Raw genomic sequence first — 11,658 nt, forward strand, 5'->3', positions numbered from 1 at the left:
CTAAGTACCTTAATAAAGTTGTTTTACCAATGCCAGAGTCTCCATCTATAAGAACTTTACATGCTTCTGATGATTTGATAATATGTAAAAGGGCTGAGAGTGTTGTTAAATGGCTGTCTATCAAACTGTTGTTTTTTTTTAGAATGTCCAATTCCAACTCAGTGAAGACTTCTTCAATGTCGATGGGGTATTTACGATTCATTATTGATGGTGAAAATAACTTGGCACTCTGGAACAATAACTTTTGTCTTTTAAGCAGGTATTTTTCTATTTCTGTAATATAAACATCTATATTACTAACTATCGTAAAGCTTTTAATAACAACTTCTAATGATCTGATTGTTTTGTTAGTGTTGGTTACAACATGTTAATGTACATGTTATTTGGTTTACTTGTATTAAGCCTAATCTATACAATTGAATATAATATCTTACACAAGCCCAGCTTTTTCATAAAGTACAAGTAATATTGTCATTTACTGTATATTAATATTATGATCAGTAATAGGGTTAATAATATAATAGTGGGCTACTATTTGAAACCTTACGGTCTTATACTTAGTAGAAAGTTTGTTTGTTAGAATTGGTATGTAATAAGTTTTGCTAAGCATGACTGTTGTGCAGTATTGTAACTGTAAATAGTTGATATGTCGCAGTGGTGATAAGATCGATTCGGCTGGTGTGGCAAGCACCTAGTTTGCTTATTTATGATAAAATAAATTTTAGAAACATTATTTGTATGAAAATGTATGACTACTAGCAGTACCACGTGTTCTGCATGGTCTTATTCTGCCTTAATATTAGGTTAAATACTAATTCACATGTGATGAGTAAGTGTAGTATGCAACAGATTACTATTCTCTTATTTTAAAGCGCCTCTTTCATTTTATTAGTTCTTCCATTCGCTAAACTAAGCAGATCCCACATGACCATCCACCACCACTTCCGACCCCCTCCCAACCTCAGGAAAAAGATAACAAACTACACAACTTGTGTCGATTGTCTACTATGAGTTTTAATTTCATGCAGCCAAGCACCACCCTCCTTTCTTCACAAAACTCCACACTGCCGCTACCATCACTCTAACCAATAGACGTATTCAAGCTCCACACCAACAAACAACACCCCCCCCCCCCCCGCCTCCCACCACACACACAAAATTGCAATGCAAAAGATATGACATAAAGTTAAGACCCTCGCCTCCAACCATCCCCATAACTATTTCAAAATCATGGATCCACCACTTACCCTCCCCCAAAATTGAACCAGTCGTTTTCGTTTTTAGTCGCGTGGACGCGACTCTATAGTTCACTATGTCGGTCGGTCGGTCTGTCGGTCTGTCTTTCGGTCCGTCGGTCTGTCTGTCGGTCCGGTATCACTATGCGTTTTAGCACGCGACTTATAGCTGTTGGCCTTGTTTGAGCATCAACTTTATTATAATTTATTTACTGTGATAGTTTGATTGGTTGAAACCCCCCGATTTTGATAATTATTTTTTGCTATGGTAACATTATAGGTAAAATTGAGATATTCTGTAGATTTTTCATACTATCTTATACAAATTAAAATGTGTAGAATATTAGCAGGCATGCCTTATTTGCATTTTCAAATCACCATTTCACAACGTCGTATTTTTAATTTATATTCATGGAAATCCCATATTTTTATTTATTTAAACAAAAGTATCTTTATTTACGCATAGAAACAGGTATAAGTAATAACATAAATAACACATTTTGACATAAGGTATAGGTACGTTTATGAGATATACTTTTATAAAATTATTTTTTTTAAATAATGGTATCAACCAAACTCCATTTAGTAATTTATCTATTTTCTAATATTGATTTTATTTATTCGGGCTGCTCAATTTAGTAGTAATTAGCCACGGAGAATCCTGGTTTAAATAAGATATAAAAGAAAATCTATCCGAAAACTAACGGATTTGTTTTGCCACTGTAAAAGTGGTAGTACAAATTGCCTTATTGTTTATTTTGATGATATGTTAACGTTATGATGTCAAGTTTGTCGAAAGCCCTCTTTTAAGAGCCCTCTTAAATCCAATATGGCGGATTTTTAATACAAAAAATTAATAAATTATCAGTTCATTAATTACCCGTTCTATGAAATACTGGTTGTTTTGAGCTTGAGGCCCTAGTTACGTCTTCTTCTAGAAAAATACCTAGTTAATATAGAATTATTATCTATATTCTTACAAATTACAATATTTTAAATTACCTCGAAAAATCGATGATTGTTCTACGTCTTCTTCGTGGTCCTCACAACTACCATCTATAAATCAGAATAATCAATTAAATGTTTGTGATATCTTACAAATTAAATATTTTAATTTGGTGGTAACTAAACCGTGTAGTTGAAAGTCAATAAATATGTAATTAGAATTATTATAATAGTTTATTGTTTAATTAAATATATTTTAATTGATTTCAAAGCATAACATTGAATATTATTTGAAATTAAAATAAAAAATGTATTTCTTTAAGTAGATGTATTGTTCCCAAAAAAATGAAGATTAATTAAATCAGAATTTAAATAGGTTATTTTGTATAGTTTATAAATTTATTACTTACGTCATGAAAAAAAAGAAATGTTTTCACTCATAAATTCATTCAACCAAAAACCTATTTTGACAAGGTTTTGGTTAATGTGGATAACTGTTATGTGTCTTTAAAATGGTATATTCAAAAATTGTTTTTGTTAGGGGGACATCTTTCATACATTATTCAACAAGATAATTGGTTTACTTTAAAGAGGAAAATCACGCAAAACAAACACAATGCCATGACAAAAGAAAACATTATAGGAACATTTTCACAATTAAGAACAGCCGCTGACCAAGATAAGGCACGTTAAACATACAACGTCCATAATTGAAATCATTATACAATCATCATCATGGTTCATAGTTTACTGTACTGTGATTCACATTGACATGATCTCAACAGTTATTATATCCAATTTAAAATAAACACATTTAATATCTTTTTTCAAACATAAATGTCATATTCACAATAAATAATAACGGTGTTAAATTACAATTCATTTTTTGTTACCTTGGTAATTTTTTATAATTAATTGAATAAATAAAAGAAGCATAACGTTTAGGTTTATATTAAACATGTTTGTTAATTAATATTTTAGGCCTACAGTAGGCCTAAATCGTATTTACAATGTTTATTACTACATTAAAATAAATAATAAAATCAAGAAAAAGAAATATACTTTACCTGTAGGTTTACTTAGTAGCCCGAGTTCTTTCTGTGCTCGTATTCCAAGAAGACTTGCAAACTCATTTAACTTGTCATGTAAAATATCTTCCTTCTCCAAATGAAATATTACATCCCAGAGACGTCTATAATTAAACTTGTTAAGTTTATAATTTGCAGTAACTTTCTGTAATGCAGCAGGAGATTCAGATTGTATAACAGCATTAAAGAGTCGTTTTCGGTCTGACGACAATTTACTTTCATCGCTATTTGTAATATTGTTATCTTTCATGTACTGAGTTACAAGACGTTCAGCTTCTCTCGGACCTGTTAGTTCTGCGATCTCCAACAAAAGTTTGACATCATTTTGTGAGATAACACCAGTGTCACCAAGTTTATTGAATAAATCATGTGCAATATATTTTTCCACAGTAAGGTCTGCTAGTGGTAGATGATCGTGTACGCAGAATCTCAACAACTTGTAGTCTTCAGCTTCATAATGCTTACCGAGTGTAGCTTTCAATTCGTTAAACTTGGTGTTAAGGTCTGACATTTTTCAAGTTGCGTGTTTCTCTGAAAAAAACCCAAATGTTTAAAAATGTAATGCCAAAATACTCACCATCAGCACCATTGAATGTCCATTAAAAAAAATAAACGGTAATTTAACGAGTGCGGCAAAGGTGTCATATGCTGTAGAGCTGCACATTGTAAAAAGAAGCATGAATACCTTTAAAATCAATGCAATAGTATTTTAAACGTTTATAGCCGCAAATTGTACAAACGAACTCAAAATGTAAAAATAACGCAATTCCTAATATATCTTTTTTAACGACATCTTTTTCAAAACGATTTTTTTATTAAGACTTTGAGACCGTTTTATATATTGGTTGACAATGGCGTTGCTAACCATTGATGACCTATTTTAATACACAATTAGTGAATTGGTCGGCTTCTATATCTGTACAGTTTCTTTCCGGAAACATTTTTAAATAATATGGACGATTTCGATCCATAGATAAGTTGTACAAAATATCGAGAACAAAGTATGCGATTGTGGAACATGTTTAATGATTGTATTAGTTTGGATCACACTTTATAAATATCAACCTTGTAGCTGTAATAATGTACATCATGTTTAGCATAATGGAAAAATACTTTATTAATAAATTCTACTGTACAATAATTTGAAATGAAACAACACTAACACTAGCCTATATTCTCTAAGTCATGGACAAATTCCGTCTGAGTACGTATTATTGTTATTAAATGTTATTCTTTTGATAAGCGCTTAGTGTTTTTTAACTGAAACTATTCATAGTTATGATTAACGTTAGTACAATACTTCCTCTAAAATATTATCTAATTGTTGACTTATAGGCTGTAATTGACAGAATGAATGACGTTGCATTTTGTGTCGTGTGCAAAGTTTTAGCATAGCATCCGATCAGCCAAATATTAGGGTCTGACATAGTATTCTATTCGTATACTAAATCTTAAATCAAGCTACCTTAAATAATAGGAGTGCCAAAGTGTGTAGTATACTGTAATAATTGATATAGAACTTCCTTGATTACGTTGCAATAAGAACAACAAAATATGTACAAATAAAATACCGGGCTCACTGTTATGGTTATAATAATAATCAACGATCAATGATTCACAATATTGTATGAATATCATTCAGATACAGACATACTACCAATATTAATACAATCAAATGCAACAAATTTAACCCCTGCGTGTAGGCCCTACTTTATAATGCAAAGAACGTCCAATAATAACACACGAAATATTTTGATAAAAGGGAATACCATATCAAGGTGTTAATTTGTATCCATTATGATCCTTAATCCCTCCACAAACTATGATTGATTAACAAGAACCTTGACAAACTATAAATAAGAATGAAAATGAGCTGGTTCTTAGTTATAGTAAAGAAGCCCATTTTTGCAGGGTATTAGTTCTATTTCACTGAGCAATAGATATGTCGTGGGCTTGGCTCTGTATTATTCAATTGGTATGCCTTTTGAAATACAATTATTTTTTGCTTTCAGATTATGCTAGTATCGCCTAAATAAATATTTCCATTACAGCTAGGCCGCCAGTTAAGGGTGCTTGTCACAAAAAATCAGACATATTCATAATTTAGTGGAAAGGGTCAAAATTTCGAACTGGCTTATAATGTGTACATTGGTAGACCTTAATGTAACAGTGGGTTTCTACTTATATGCTGTGCTTCAGGATTCCCCCTTTCCATTCTTTTGTTTGGTAATGATTATTTATGTATGTTTATGTTTTTTTGTTGTGAATGGAAATAAAGAAACAAACAAACGTAAGGAAAACTGATGTGTAGTTTAGTTTGTTTGGTAAAATATCGCTTAGTTTTCGAGAAAATCGATTTTCGGCCAATTTTGTTAATTTTTGGTGTATAATTTACATTGTTTTAATAACGTAGAGAAATAACATAAATAGACTCAGTGAGAAGTTTACCTCTGTGCGTTACTATACCCATTTTGTTTGTACTTGCGCAATGATAATGAATAGGATAAGATTAAAACCAACGAGAAGTTTACCACTGTGTGCTACTATACCCATTTTGGTTGTACTACTGCAGTGATAATGAATAGGATACGATTAAAACCAACGAGAAGTTTACCACTGTGCGCTACTATATCCATTTTGGTTGTACTACCGCAGTGATAATGAATAGGATACGATTAAAACCAACGTGAAGTTTACCACTGTGCGCTACTATACCCATTTTGGTTGTACTACCGCAGTGATAATGAATAGGATACGATTAAAACCAACGAGAAGTTTACCACTGTGTGCTACTATACCAATTTTGGTTGTACTACCGCAGTGATAATGAATAGGGTACGATTAAAACCAACGAAAGGTTTACCACTGTCCCGACCACTGTGCGCTACTATACCCATTTTGGTTGTACTACCGCAGTGATAATGAATAGGATACGATTGAAACCAACGAGAAGTTTACCACTGTGTGTTACTATACCCATTTTGGTTGTACTCGCACACAGTGATAATGAATACGACACCATTAAAACCAACGAGAAGTTTACCACTGTGCGCTAATATACCTATTTTTGTTGTACTCGCACACAATGATAATGAATAGGATACGATTAAAACCAACGAGAAGTTTACCACTGTGTGTTACTATACCCATTTTGGTTGTACTCGCTACAGTGATAATGAATAGGATACGATTAAAATCAACGAGAAGTTTACCACTGTGTGTTACTATACCCATTTTGGTTGTACTCGCGCAGAGTGATAATAAATAGGATACGCTTGAAATCAGTTAGAAGTTTACGACTGTGCGCTACCCATTTTGGTTGTACTAGTGCACAGTGATAATGAATAGGATACGATTAAAATCAGTTAGAAGTTTATCACTGTATAGTAGAAAAAGAACTAAATTTCAGGATGTTAGGAGCCATTCATTGTGAGGTGAGGAGATGAGTCTCACTCTTCCCTGTTTTGGTGGTTCCGTAGCGTATGCACAATATAATCCGTAGTTGACATCAACGGTTTTCAGATCTCAAATTCTCAATTCTGAACCCCTGATACTAAATACAAATACCGCAAATCTGCTAACAGTAACCCACCGTCAATCTATAATAATAACCCACTACTCTAATAGTAACCCATGGGAGTTACTGTTAGAGTAACAAAAACTTATGATGCAGCCGTACTATTTTCAGGTGCCTAATTTAAGATTAGTAATAGTAACCAACTACTCTAATAGTAACCCACCCCAAAAAACAATCAAAGAATAATTAGAAGATTTACTGTACCAGTTATGGCATTGTCATAATCACAATAATAGATTCAACCAATGAAATATAAGCAAACAAACATCAATAACAATATTTTAAAAGACCTGGATATTAGGATATAATAATGGTTGCAGAATACAAAGGCGTCAAACAGGTAACACGTTATGCTGACCCCTATGTCCATAAATGGTTTGTTAAACTAGCAAGATGGAAGTATAATAATGAATAAAATCACCCAATGGCAAGTATAACATTTCCGACGAATAAACTGCAATACAGTAGAACATCCTTCCGTACACCACTAATCAAATGGCAGGACACTTTCCCTTACACTGAATTGAACAAGGGGAAATATCTCTTGTAATATGTTGGTAAAGTCCTATCAAACAAACACTCTTTAATCACTTTGTTGGGTATAAAAATCTGAAATTGTCCACAATGTTTTAATGCAGTAATACACAATGTCCTTAATTTCCTCAATACCGTCACACACATAGACGCGATGTAGGCCCAATGTTTGAACTTTGAAATCTGAAATTGCCCACAATTATTCTAATGTAATATACACAATGTCCTTAATTTCCTCAACACCGTCAAACAGATAGGGCCTACGATATAGGCCTAATGTCAGCAAATTTAACCCCTGCGTGTACTTTATAATACAAAGAAGGTCCAACACACGAAATATTTTGATCAAAAGATTTAACAACAGATTTGGTAGGGCCTATCGTTTCCTTTCATAGACACATACCAGAATATTCCAGGGTTAACAAACTCTATCGTCACTGAAGAGTGGGATTCTATTGCATGATTATATACTAAAATGTTGAATGATAAAATGAAGGCAGAAGGCAAACAAGATTTTAATGGAAAATAATTGGTGTCACGTCTATGACCTACAATAAGACCTAAGATTCTACTCGCATCAAACATTAAATACACCAATAGCAAGATGTGTACAAATGCCACATTCCTCCTTAAATTACGATTGATTCAAATTCAAACTAAGTCAGAATGAAAAAGAGCAGGTTCTTCGTTTTTGTAGTTTATTATTATTACCAACATAATAAAACGAAAATAAAAAGTCAAAGATGTTTTGTTTTATTAAGATCAAATTCTCTCATTTGAGAGAAAATTGGTTGAACTACTATAAAAAGCCAATGTTTTTGTTTGTGGGCTTGTTATAGTTTTTCCTAAACTATACTTCTTATGAAGCTCTAATTTAGCAGGAGGGTATCAGTTCCATTTCACTGATCAATTGCATACGTTAGATCTCACACATTTATCTAAGTGTTACTACTAGAATTATTTAAATTAGAGGAGCTTGATAGAAAATTGGCGGGTGAAAAGTTATATTAAAGGAAGAAAATCGACTTCTGACGTATTCGTATATTGTATCATGCAAATCATGCATATCGAACTTCTCACGCAAGGTACCTTTAATAAATAGGCCTGCAAATCCTGTGGTGCTGTAATAACAAGAACTTGCTTGCTTACTTTCCAATACGAACAACAATAGCAGGAATGAAACGCCTGAGGTACAAATCAAATACCAGGCTTACTGCTATGTGTTCTTGGTTATGGTAATTCACAATATTGTACGACTATTATTCAGATACAAACAAGCTTTTTCTAATCAGAGCATTAAAACAGAATAAAAGAAACAGATCGTATTTACTAAAATTGTGGTAAATCATCATTATTAATCATTATACACGTTTCCTATACTTTTTAAAAGCAGACCAGAATTAGAAGATAACGGAAAGATAAATCAATTTCAAAAGCTTTATTAGTTAATTATAAAACTAGTTTTAAACGTTGAAAATATGAACATTTATAAAAAAAATCGTAAAACTATTATTTAAATCTGTAACAGGAAACATTTTCTATTTACTTAAAAAAAGAGACTAACATTACCAATTAGTAATTATTGACCTACTGGTTATAAACGTTACCACTATAATAATTCATTTATAAGAAATTAAAATTTTGAAACTATTATTCGAATCTAGAACATTCAACAAACGTTTATAGAAGAAATATTATATAATAGGCCTAAATATTGTATACACTTATACACCTATATCCCACTTTGAATCACTCATACGCCCTGTTAACATATGCTCGGACTTCGTGTACGCCTAGTGTGAGTATGAATATTACAACCGAACAATGATAATAATAATAATTAGCTTGTAGTGCATGCCATATTAGGTATCTTGTTTATGTTAATGCCGAAAACATTTTTCTGTCTAATTATTAAAGCAATGTTTTCTCTAATGAAATTAATATTCACCAATATAACATTGTATTGTATTGATGATGTGATGGGTGCGGTCGACAAAATGACGTAGTACAGGGTCGTGTGCAAATTTTTAAGTATGCCAATTCATGCATGCAGCCTTTTTGAGAGAATGTATATATTGCGTATTAACTGAACATTTTGAATATTGACCTAGGTTAGCTATACCCATTACTCCAAATCATCTACAGAAGAGTCTGAGTTTGAGTCTCTCTTTAGGGTGAGTTTTTTTCACATAGTTACTTAACTTACTGTTAAAAATTACATAAATCATTTTTATTTAATAGAGTTTTTCTCTTTTCGTTTCACCTTAAAATGTATGATATAATAGATTGTAAATTAAATCAGCTAATTAAATTAAAAATATCTAGATCGATTCTATCTAATTTTATTTAGAAAAGAACTCAATTTCAAGATGTCAGCCACATAATTTATCAGACAACTTTAAAAAAACAGTTTAGCAGAATCTTAAGCCACTAACCTATTTCTGATGATGTAGAATAACATAAAGTATAGTTTCTCTGTAACGTTAGCTTGCTACCAGGGAAGAGTGAGGAGACGAGTCTCACTCTTCCCTGTTTTGGTGGTTGCGTAGCGTATGCACAATATAATCCGTAGGTGACATCAACGGTTCTCAGATCCTAAATGATTCTGAACCCCTGATACTAAATACCAATACCCGTTATGGCATTGTAATAATCACAATAATAGATTCAACCAATGAAATATAAGCAAACAGACAACAATAACAGGATTTTAAAAGACCTGGATATTAGGAGTTGCTGAATACAAAGACGTCAAACAGGTAACACGTTATGTTGACCCTTATGTCCATAAATGGTTTGTTAAACTACCAAGATGGTAGATAAGTATAATAATGAATAAAATCACCCAATAGCAAGTATAACATTTATAACGAATAAACTACAATACAGTAGAACCTCCTTTCGTACACCACTAATCAAATGACAGTACACTTTCCCTGACACTAAATTGAACAACAGCACTATTTTAACATGTTGGCTAAGTCCTATCAAACCAACACACTTTTATCACTTTTTTGGGTATAGAATTCTGAAATTGTACAATACAATACAATGTACTTTATTACCTCAATATCGTCAAACACACCTATACGATGTAGGCCCAATGTTAATACAATCAAATGCAACAAATGTAACCCCTGCGTGTACTTTATAATACAAAGAACGTCCAACAATAACACATGGAATATTTTGATCAAAAGGAACGTTAACAACATATTTGGTAGGGCCTATCGTTTCCTTTCATATACATATACCAGAATATTTCATGGTTAACAAACTCTATCGTAACTAAAGAGTGGGATTCTATTTCATGATTATATACACAAATGTTGAATGATAAAGTGGAGGCGGAAAGAAAACAATATTTTAACAGAAATTAGGTGGTGCCACGTCTATCATCCCTTTTACAGTAAGATCTAAGACTAATACAAGATGATGCTACTCTCATCAAACCAACGCTAAATACACCATATCAAGGTGTACCCACTATGATCCTTAATCCCTCCACAAACTATGATTGATAACTAACTCGAACCTTGACAAACTAAAAGTAAGAATGAAAATGAGCTGGTTCTTAGTTTATTTCTCACATATTAAAACAAAAAAACGAAATTCAAAAGGTGAAGATACCAATGTTTTGTTAAGATCCTAATCCAGATAAGATAAATTCTTGTTAAAGGAAAATCGAGACCTTGTTTAACTACTATAAAAGGTATTTTGTGTCTGTGAGCCTCTCCGTTTATAGTTGAAGCCCATTTTTGCAGGGTATTATTTCTATTTCACTGATCAATCACAGATATGGCGTGGGCTTGACTCTGTATTATTTAATCGGTATGTCGTTTGAAATACAATTATTTTATGCTTTCTGATTATGCTAGTATCGACTAAATAAATATTCCCATTTACAGCTAGGCCGCCAGTTAAATCAGACATATTCGTAATTAGTTTAGTGGCAAGGGTCAACATTTCGAATTGGCTTATATTTTGTACATTGGTGGATCTTAATGTGAGGAAAACTGATTTTCGGACAATTTTGTTAATTGTTGGTGTATAATTTACATTAAATTTAATAAAGTAGAGAAATAAAATAAATAGAATACGATTAAACGGTGGTTTACCATTGTGGAAACTACTATATACCCATTTTGTTTGTACTCGCGCAGTGATTTTTGGACAAAATACCAGCGCTATAGTATAGGAAATTTTTTAAAATTTCAACCGTTTTATTTTTCGACGTAACTGGTTACAATATCATAAATTTGAATGCGCAGACGTAGCC

General features: G+C 32.2%; 1 protein-coding gene across 1 annotated transcript in view; it reads left to right on the plus strand.

Moving 5' to 3' along the window:
- LOC144848525 (ubiquitin-conjugating enzyme E2 J1-like) overlaps positions 1 to 11,658 on the plus strand; it is a 331,913-nt gene that overhangs the window by 118,497 nt on the left and 201,758 nt on the right. The window lies entirely within an intron of this gene.

Source organism: Antedon bifida, chromosome 7 (genome assembly GCF_963402885.1).
Source record: "Antedon bifida chromosome 7, ecAntBifi1.1, whole genome shotgun sequence".
NCBI classification, from domain to species: Eukaryota; Metazoa; Echinodermata; class Crinoidea; order Comatulida; family Antedonidae; genus Antedon; species Antedon bifida.